Below are 9,890 nucleotides of genomic sequence, written 5' to 3'. Positions count from 1 at the left end.
AAAGCTATCAAGAGGTGAGGTGGTTTTTCTCTTTTTTCGTTTTAATTTTTAGATCTGGTTATTTAAGCTGAGTGACAGTGTAGACTATAAACCTAAAGGTCAGGAAATGTAATCAAATTCCATCTGCAACCATGAATTAGGCATGTAAATTGGTCTTGCAGAAGCTAGACATGTCCATAAAAGGACGATAATAGAGCCTGCTAAGCGTGGCGGTCTCATGGTGTAATGGTTAGCACTTTGGACTTTGAATCCAGCGATCCGAGTTCGACTCTCGGTGAGACCAGCTGAAGCTTTCTGGCTAGATCTGGTGATCAAAAACGCTTCAACCTTTATGTAAAATGACCGATGAAAATCTTTTTTTAAAAGGCTTATTTGGTTTCGATATTTTATATATGTGTATGTCCGTGTGTCTGTGTGGATTTGTCCGTGAAAGAGGCTGCACGTGTTCATGGCGGCCAGCAGGGGCACTTGATCCTCTGAAGCTGGATGGAGTTAACCGGCAGTTGAGAGTCACTATACTTGGTGCCGAGAACTGAATCCGGTCCTACGAAAGAGCTGAACCATCTCTCCAGCGCCAAGAGCTTTGGGGATGTATGTGGTATGTAGTGAATTTTGCTTGTAGAAGTCGGAGGTGTGAGATTCCCCTGTAGCTGGAGTTACGGGCGACCTTGAGAAACTTGATGTGGACGCTGGAAATCAAACTTGGGTCATCTCGAAGAGCAATACAGGCTCTTCATTATTGAGCTATCTCTCCAGGCCCCTTTTTGAACATTTTAAATTGACCTGTTTTGTGCTTGGGTTGATTTGTAAATATTTTCTCCCCTTCCATAGGTTACCTTTTTATGGGATTTGCTACGACGTAGCCCAAAGTGGCTCAAAATTGAGAGCCCTCCCTCTCTGGAATTACAGGTCTAAGCCATCGCAGCATTTTACCTTTCAGTTCCAAGAGTGTTTCATTTCGTTTCTAATCATTCACATAACCCCCACCCACCACAAAGTTTCTAATAGCAAATTGAGAAGGAAGGAGAGGAACAGTTATCACGAGACGTTCCGACTTGCCACAGAAAGAGATGTTAGCAGAGACTGCTCGCAATCAGGGAACATGTAAAACCGAAAAAGAGGTTCAAGTATGGGTTAGCATGGCAGATCCGGGAAGAGGAACGACGGCAGGATGACCTTACTGATTCCGAGGAACCTGAAGGCAGCACGCACTGGGGTTAACCCGTGTTAAATGAACATAACAGCCATGCCAGTAAGAAAAGGTGTTTTTTTTCTCCCCCCGCGCCCACCGAAACAGGGTTTCTCTGTGTAGCTCAGGCTGTTCTGGAATTCACTCTGTATGTCATGCTGACCTCTAACTCAGAGAGATCCGCCTGCCTCTGCCTCCTGAGTGTTGAGACTATAAAGGCATGCGCCACCACCACCCGGCTAAGAAAAAATTGTTTATGAAAGGAAAACAACATATTTTAGCCAGGACAGCTTAGGACAAACAGGTGGGATTGCTTAGAATGACTAAGCCATTATTACCCATAAGAGGCCCGCCCTGACTCCCACCCCCAGGGTCATTTCCTCTTGTGTCATAAGAAAACCAGGGACACTCCAGACAGACTTCTCTCCTAGTCCTTCCTTCCCCTCTCTTCTCTTGTGCTGTGCCCAGAGAAATCTTAAACCTTTTGCACCCTTGGGATTTTTTTCTTCTTTCATTTTTTTCCATCATCACACCCAACATTTGATTGTACTTTTTTTCCTTCCTTTTTAAAACAACCTTTTGTCAGAGTGATTGTATCTTCGGTGCACAGGAATTTAAAACCTTGATATAGCCTAATTCATCTATTTTTACTTTTGTTGTTTTTGTATTTAATATCATATGTAAGAAATCATTGCCATATCCAATGTCATAAAGATTTTACTATTTGTTCTACTCCAGAATTTTGTGGTTTTAGGTCATACACTACTGTTTGAATCCTTTTCAGTTAAGTTTCAATATGTTAATAGAAAGAATCCATTATAGATATCCATTTTCTCCATCATCATTAATTGAAATGATTCTTTCCCTATTGAGTTGTCTTTGCACTCTTCTTTTAAGATTTATTTTTATTTATGTGTTTGTGTGAATGTATGCCAACTTGTGCACAGATACCCTTGAAGCCAAAAGTGGACATTGGATCCCTTGGAACTGGAGCTCCAGGTCCATCTCCTAAATGCTGGAATTACAGGCATGCACCACCGTGCCTGCTCATCCCCTGCTAGAGATCAAACTAGGGCCTCTACTTACTGGGCAAGCACTCTACCCACTAAGCTACACTCCCAGGCCTGATTCTTGCACTATTATCGAAATAATCATAAATTTATTACTGTGATGGATTACATCGCTTTCCTCAGTAACTTATAAGCTACAAGAAGGCAAGAATCAGGTTGAGGCAGTTGCCTGCCTACTTTTCTGAGTTCTAACTTAAAAATATAATTTTTGAGGACTAGCAAGATGGTGAGCAGCTAAAGGAGCTTTCTGAAGAATCCTGACACCCTGATTTCAATCCCAGGGCCCCACGTGGTGGATGAAGAGAATTCATTCACACAGTTTTCCTGTGACTTACACACACAGGCCATAGTACACAGGCATATGCACACTTGTACACATACACACACCACACAAATAAATGAACAACCAGCCGGGTATGATGGCACATAAATACAATAAATAAATGTATTTTAAATTTTTTGAATATTTATAAATGTAAAATAAATAAATTAGATCATTTAAACGCTTACCATTTTCTTTACTCCTTTCTATCTCTTTTTTGGATACCAACCAAGATCCTAAGCTTGCTTGAGCCTCACTCTGGGCTTTCTCATTGTGTGTATGAATTCCTGCTTCCTACTCCCTTCATACGGCTGCTTGCAGACCTCTGTGGCTGACCTTGATTCAAAAGGCATGGCTTTCTCTCTTCTGCTTCTCCAGCTCCTTCCTCTTGGCAGCTGCTGAGATTACCAGTTTGCCTGTCTTGTGGTTTTTCTCTCAAACTCTAATAATGGAGCAGTCCTCAAACTTGAGAGGGTGGGGGGAAGAGAGGATCTGATTTAACTGACTAAAGTTTTATTCAATGAACAAATAAGTGTTTGGAAATAGACACTGTGGTTCTTGGCACTTTAAAAAAAAAGAGTCTTCAAAAAATCATATAGTTATCCTCCTGGACATAGGAAGTAGTCAAGATTGCAAGGCAAACTTGGGTGCACGGGGGGGGGGGGGTGGTGGTGGAAGTAAGGGGAAATGGTTAGAGAGAAGGGAGAGGGGGAGGATTGGGGATGGCGTGGGGGAATGAGATGGGGGGGAGAAAGGATGGATATGGGAGCAGGCAAGTATATATCTCAACTAAGGGAGCCATTTTAGGGTTGGCAAGAGACTTGTTTCTGGAGGGGTTCCCAGGCCCAAGGAGAGGTCCCCAGATTCTTCCCTGGGCAGCAGGGGAGAGGGTGCCTGAACTGGCCTTGGTCCATAACCATACTGATGAATATTTTGCATATCACCATAGAACCTTCATCTGGCGATGGATGGTGATAGAGACAGAGACACATATTGGAACACTAGACTTAACTCCCTAGGTCCAAATGAGAAGCAGAAGGAGGGAGAACGTGAGCAAGATAGGCAGGACCAGAGGGAACCTTCATCCGACAATGGATGGAGATAGAGACGGAGACCCACATTGGAGCACTGGACTGAGCCCCCAAGGTCCAAATGAAGAGCAGAAGGAAGGAGAACATGAAAAAGGAAATCAGGACCGCGAGGGGTCTGATCACCCACTGATACAAGGGGACTGGTCGAATGAGAGCTCACCAAGGCCAACTGGACTGGGACTGAAGGAGCATGTGATCAAATCGGATTCTCTGAATGTGGCTGACATGGGGGCTGACTGAGAAGCCCTTGACAATGGCACTGGGACTTGTTTCGTCTGCATGTACTGGCTGTTTGGGATCCTAGTCTGTTTGGATGCTCACCTTCCTAGACCTGGAGGGAGAGGGGAGGAACTTGGACTTCCCACAGGGCAGGAAACCCTGACTGCTCTTAGGACTGGAGAGGGAGGAGGAGAGGGAGTGGGGGGAATGGGAGGGTATGGGGAGGAAGGGAGGAAGTGGAAATTTTTATAAACAAACAAATAAAAAAAAGTCTTTAAGAAGCAGAAATTGTCAATGTTGTTATTCAACCCATTACATCATTTGCCCAAGGCAAACTGCTTAACTCAAGAAGGCAGACCTACCGCTGCCTCAGAGAAAGCCAATGGCAGGGTGCAGAATGGTTCAGGCTTTGAGACTTGGCAGAGCTGTTCCCCACATTGGTCCCATCTCTTTCTAGTCATATGGTCTTTGGCACATTACTAAGCCTTTCTTCAAGCCTCAGTTTCCTCATCTGTAAAAGGACGGCCATGATACTTCCCTCATACGGTTGTGGCACAGATGAATGAAATCTGTGCAATGCCTTCTCCAGCTACCTGGCACTTCTAATGAGCCCTCAACAAATGCTCCTTCAGCTGTTTCTTTACACATCATTAGAATCTCTCTTTCCCCCTTAGTTCATTTAAAAGGTTACTTTCTTAGTTATTGTACCTATTTACAAGATAATTTAAAAGCCATAGCCATGATAAACAGGTTTGAGTGGGAGGTATTTGATTAGTACCCAGGAAGTAAAATATCTTTGGAAAAATTCCTGTCAGACTTGAGAACTATGGCAAACAGTCTATTTTTTCCCTCTTGACCAAAATGGAAAATACTGTGTGAGTATAGAGTCGGCATTATAGATTACTTCTGCGGGAATAAGGATTTCTAGGAAGAGAGCCTCCATTTATTTTAGGAAAAAGTAAGATAAAAAGGAAATCCCTGCCTGGAAGGCCTGCAGAGTCTCAGTGCCACAAAAGACCCCAGTGCCACAAAAGACCCCCAACAAGATTCTGCTTCCCTCAAGCCCACAGAGGATAAATGATTAAACTTCCCTTCGTTGATAGGCTTGTATTTCATATCGGTGACTTATTAATCACTTGACCTTTTCTACAGTGCACTTAGCATAGTAAATTATACTCCTTTCTAGAGAAGGTTGGGTGACTTAACATGACTCTTTGTAATGTAGCCAGACCCAGGCTCGATATAAGTCATGCACTGAACATATTGTAGCTCATCTCATGTTTTTCCGTGTGTGACATTTTAATGCCAGCCTGGAAAGAATGAACTAGGAAATCCAGACAAAAGAAATTAAGGAGGGGATTTAATTCCCCATGTTTACCTTTGAAATCTCTTACAGCTAAGCAGGAGGAAAAACTCCAATACCGTATGAGATTTTAATTTGTTTCCCCAGACAAGAGGTAACTAATAAAACTTTTTCAATTAGTAGAAATAAATTCAATGGCCTTTCTGTCTGCCACTGATCCTCTTGATAGCTCCTCAGTTAGGATGGTGTTGACCATCTCCTCCATAAAAAGCTTGATCTTTCCGTGGTACATATTTCCATTTTTAAGAATTCAATCATTTTATTTCTTTAGTTTTCAAACTCTAGTTATAAATATAAAATGAGTCTATAACTTGATTGAAGAAACACACGAAATAGTACGTCATAATGTCACATCCCTGTAATCTCAGCTCTCTGGAGGCTGAGGCAGGTGGATCTTGAATTGGAGCCAGCCTGGGCTATATATAGTGAGACTTAACACTGTATCAAAAACAGAGGTGAAGAACTGAGGTCAGAGTGTTGCTCAGTGGTAGAGATCTTACCTAGAATGTAGTAGAAGCCTTGGGTTCCTCCTCAGTATTCTCTCTCTCTCTCTCTCTCTCTCTCTCTCTCTCTCTCCTTCTCTCTCTCTCTCCCTCTCTCTCTCTCTCTCTCTCTCTCTCTCTCTCTCTCTCTCTCACACACACACACACACACGATTTTCTACTTATGATGAGATGATGTCTCTATAAACCCATCATAAACTGAAAATACCCTAGATCTAAATGCATTTAATATACTATGTCCCACTCATCCCATCTTAATCACGCAGCACACTGAGGAGCATTGCTGATTTCCTTTATGATCATGAGGCTGACTGGGAGCTGCCATTGTTGCTGCTGCTGCTGTCCATCATCACTAGAGAAGACCAGCCCTCATATAGCTATCCTGGATAAATATCCAAGTTCAAAACCCAATGTATGGTTTCTACTGAATGCATGTCGCTTTATGACAATAGAAAAGTTAGATAATCATAAGGTGAACCATTATAAATCAGGGACTGTCTGGAGTCTTTCACTTATTTAACAAATACACATGGAAGACCTAGTATACTCCACACATTTTCTAGGTGGAAGGCATGAAGTAACAAGACTATAAGCAAAAGTCAATAAAAGAGAATCTCAGGAATTAACGAGATCTGTAAAGCTAGTCACTCATTCAACATTTGGCAAACAGCTTCAGAATGTTTACCACACACCAGAACCAATTCTCAATGTTGAGATTTCTCTTTCTTGAACACAGACTGGATATTCCAGACCCTGTCCAGTGAACAGGGATAGGACAAGCAGTTGGAGGTAGTAGTTCAATGAGTAGACTGGGGAACATGTAAGTGTAAGCTGATAGAACAGTAGATTTGAAGTAGAGACTGGAAAAATGGAGAAGGGAGGAATTTAGATGAAAATTTGAAATAAAATTTGACAGGATACAGTAACTAGGTGAGCTGGAGGAGAACACAGATCACTGAGGCACAGCCACGGCCAGCATTTGGTGACTAGAACTTGGGTTTTGGGGGCAACAGTGTGTGAAGACACAGTCAATGCTAGCTTTTGGTGACTAGAACTGGGGAGCTTCTGCCTTTTTCATGATTTTCCTTTGTTTAAGTGTGGGCCCTGATTGAGGAAATGAGTTCAACACTCTTGTTCCCTGCCTACAATGATTGGTCCCAGCATAGTTAGGAGCCTCACTGTCAGGCCAATGAGAAAGAAGGAATCTTTGAGCAGGGATAGGAGGACCTCATAGACAAGACCCCTTTTCTCTTATATATAAGTTGAAGTCAGAAACACTGAAAAACATTTTGATAGTTCAAGGCAAGCACCTAGAGACCTAGTAACTGTCTTATGGCATCGAAAGATAAAGCCAATACAGAGGCAGAGGCAGGCAAATCTCTGTTAGTTCGAGGCCAGCTTGGTCTATATAGGGAGTTCTAGGCCAGCCAAGGCTACCAGAGCCTGGCTCAAAAAAAAAAAAATCAACCAACCAAACCAACCATCCAACTAACCAACCAACCAACCAGTCAAACAAGTTAAAGCCACTATCACATAGTAACATAAATAATAAAAATTTGTAGCATGATAAAAATTGGGGGAAAGAGGTTCATCAATGACTTTTTTTTTTGAGCCCTGAATCAAATCTCACTTGATGTTAATTTAAGCCCCAATTTTTCAATTATGTGAGCCAATGGATTCTCAGGGATTTTAAGGATGATTTGGATTGTGTGCTACTCTCTGTCTAATGCAGTTCTCATCAGCATGCAGCACACTGGAGGTTCTGGAAGTCCGATGAACTTGTGATCATAAGTGGCTAAAAGAACTGATGTATTTTGGCTAATACTTAAGTGATAATATTCAGTATGTGCTGATATTGTGATGTTTCCAAAGGCAATATTGTTTTTATTGTCAAAAAAAGTTGCCAGTGACTTGTTCAGGGCTATTAAAGGAAGAAAGGCAAAACGGATCTTTAGAAGGAAGTTTACAGGACTGGAACGTGAAGAAACTGGGTAGCAAACACATTTCTATTCAGGCTCTTTCCTGCTCCCTAGAGCACTCTGGTACATTTTCAATGGATTTCCCATAGTAGTGGAGTCCTATGGATTCCCTAGTAGGGATGTCAACCTTGTTGGTTTTTTTTTTTCTCAAGATAGCTCTCCAAGCAAGTGTTAGATTGGGTATTATTCAATTTTAGGTGTATAAGATTCACATGGTGGGAGCATATAAAAATATAAATTGCTGGGGCTGGAGGATGGCTCTTCCATTATGAGTATGTACTTCTCTTGCAGGGGACTCTAATTCAAATTCAGTTCCCAGCACCAACATTGGGTAGCACACAGCTGCCTGTAACTCCAGATCCAGGGGGATCTGGAGCCTCTAGCTCCCTTGGGTGCTGGCCTTATGGATACACACACACACACACACACACACACACACACACACAGAGAGAGAGAGAGAGAGAGAGAGAGAGACAGAGACAGAGACAGAGACAGAGACAGACAGAGACACAGAGAGATGCACACATAAAATTAAAACTTTTAAAATCTCATTTTAAAAGACTCTAAAAAAGTTTAAAAAAGATTCTAATATACATTCCAGAGACAGCTCCAATGGAGTCAGATTTGTTAGGTTTGGGGGAAGGCTTGGGAACCTACATTAAGAAACAAAACAAAAACATTTTATAAACTCACAGATGATTTTGGTGAAATAGCTACTTTAAGAAACACCACTGGTTTATATAGGGTTCCCCCAAAGTTAATCTTGATAACAGAACTATAAACAAGTGGATCATTAAGGCAATAATACTCCAAGAGAAAACAGGAAAAGAGAGAAGTGGGGAAACGAAGGGAAAGGAGCTAAGCTGGGGTCTGATTTTAGGTAATGGCCTACAAAAGGGTATATACCTTGAGCTCAGTTCTACAGGGAAGCTATGTAATGGAAGGAGCTGGTCCCTCTTTCCCAACCAAGGGAATTGGACCTCCACATTCTTGTGCTATCAGTGATTGACTAATAGCTAACAGTCAGATGCAGGAGATCTAAGCTTCCTCATTGCAAAACAGTTCCAGCAGTCCAACAGTTACAGGACTTCTGGGAAGTCCTGTAAGTCACAAGAATAGTCTTTGTGTGCAAAACTACCCTGAAGCTGAGTGGGGCACTCAGAAATACTAAATGGGATCAGAGAGGATTGAAATAATGTATTAGAGGAGTTTCTACATTTTAAAAAGAATTGGTGAGAGAAGAGAGTGTGCATCAAGTACAAAAGAGAGAACTACTTAAAAGCATCAGGACTGGAGAGATGGCTCAACAGTTAAGAGCATTTGTTGTTCTTCCAGAGGCCTTGAGATAAGTTCCCAGCACACACACACACACACACACACACACACACACACACACACACAGCAACAGACACAAACACTTTAATAAAAATTCATTAAAATGTAGCACTTCATTCATGCACAGGGCCAGGGGACCAAAGCTGACATAGACACTTGACACTGACACTGAAATCAAGTATTTTAGTAGGTAAACTTTTTAACTTGGCATTTAATATCTTCTACTATCTGGCCCCTGTTTATTTCTTTAACATATTATGGCCACTTTCTTCCTACACTGTATGATCCAGAATACCAAAAGAACATTGTCTTTCTTTTCAGAGAGTATATTCTTGCTTGCCTCCATGAATCCATAAATGTTATTCTCTCTGCTGATTACCAACAGGCCCCAATCCTTCCAAGTGGTTAATTTCTATACTTTTTCAGTCTGGGTGTAAACATTTCTCCAGTTTAGTCTTCTTCAACCAATATATATGTTCACATTAATAACATATATATATATGTTATTGATAGATAATATATATATGTTATTGATAGATAATATATATAATATATACTATATATATATGTTATTGATAGATAATTGTGGGACGAATGGATGGATGAATGGACGGATGAATGTGGTGTGTGTTAGTGTGTGTTCTGGTGTGTTCTATCATCTTGCACATAGGTAGGTCAGAGGCTGAAAACCAGTGTCTTCCTCTAACCGTCTAACTTATCTCTTGAGATAGGGTCTTTAGCTAAGTTCAGATCTCACTGCTTCAACTAGATTGGCTTCTGGGATCTGAATCTAGGTCCCCATTGCCTACACAGCAAACA

General features: G+C 41.6%; 1 non-coding gene across 1 annotated transcript; it reads left to right on the top strand.

Annotated features, from left to right (window-relative positions):
- The first annotated feature begins 211 nt into the window (after nt 1-211).
- Nucleotides 212-283, top strand: Trnaq-uug (transfer RNA glutamine (anticodon UUG)). Its single transcript has one exon. It is a non-coding gene; the product is annotated as a tRNA-Gln (tRNA).
- The last annotated feature ends 9,607 nt before the right edge of the window (nt 284-9,890 follow it).

Source organism: Myodes glareolus, chromosome X (assembly GCF_982192425.1).
Source record: "Myodes glareolus chromosome X, mMyoGla1.1, whole genome shotgun sequence".
Classification (NCBI taxonomy): Eukaryota; Metazoa; Chordata; class Mammalia; order Rodentia; family Cricetidae; genus Myodes; species Myodes glareolus.
This window is presented reverse-complemented; position numbering and strand designations above follow the sequence as displayed.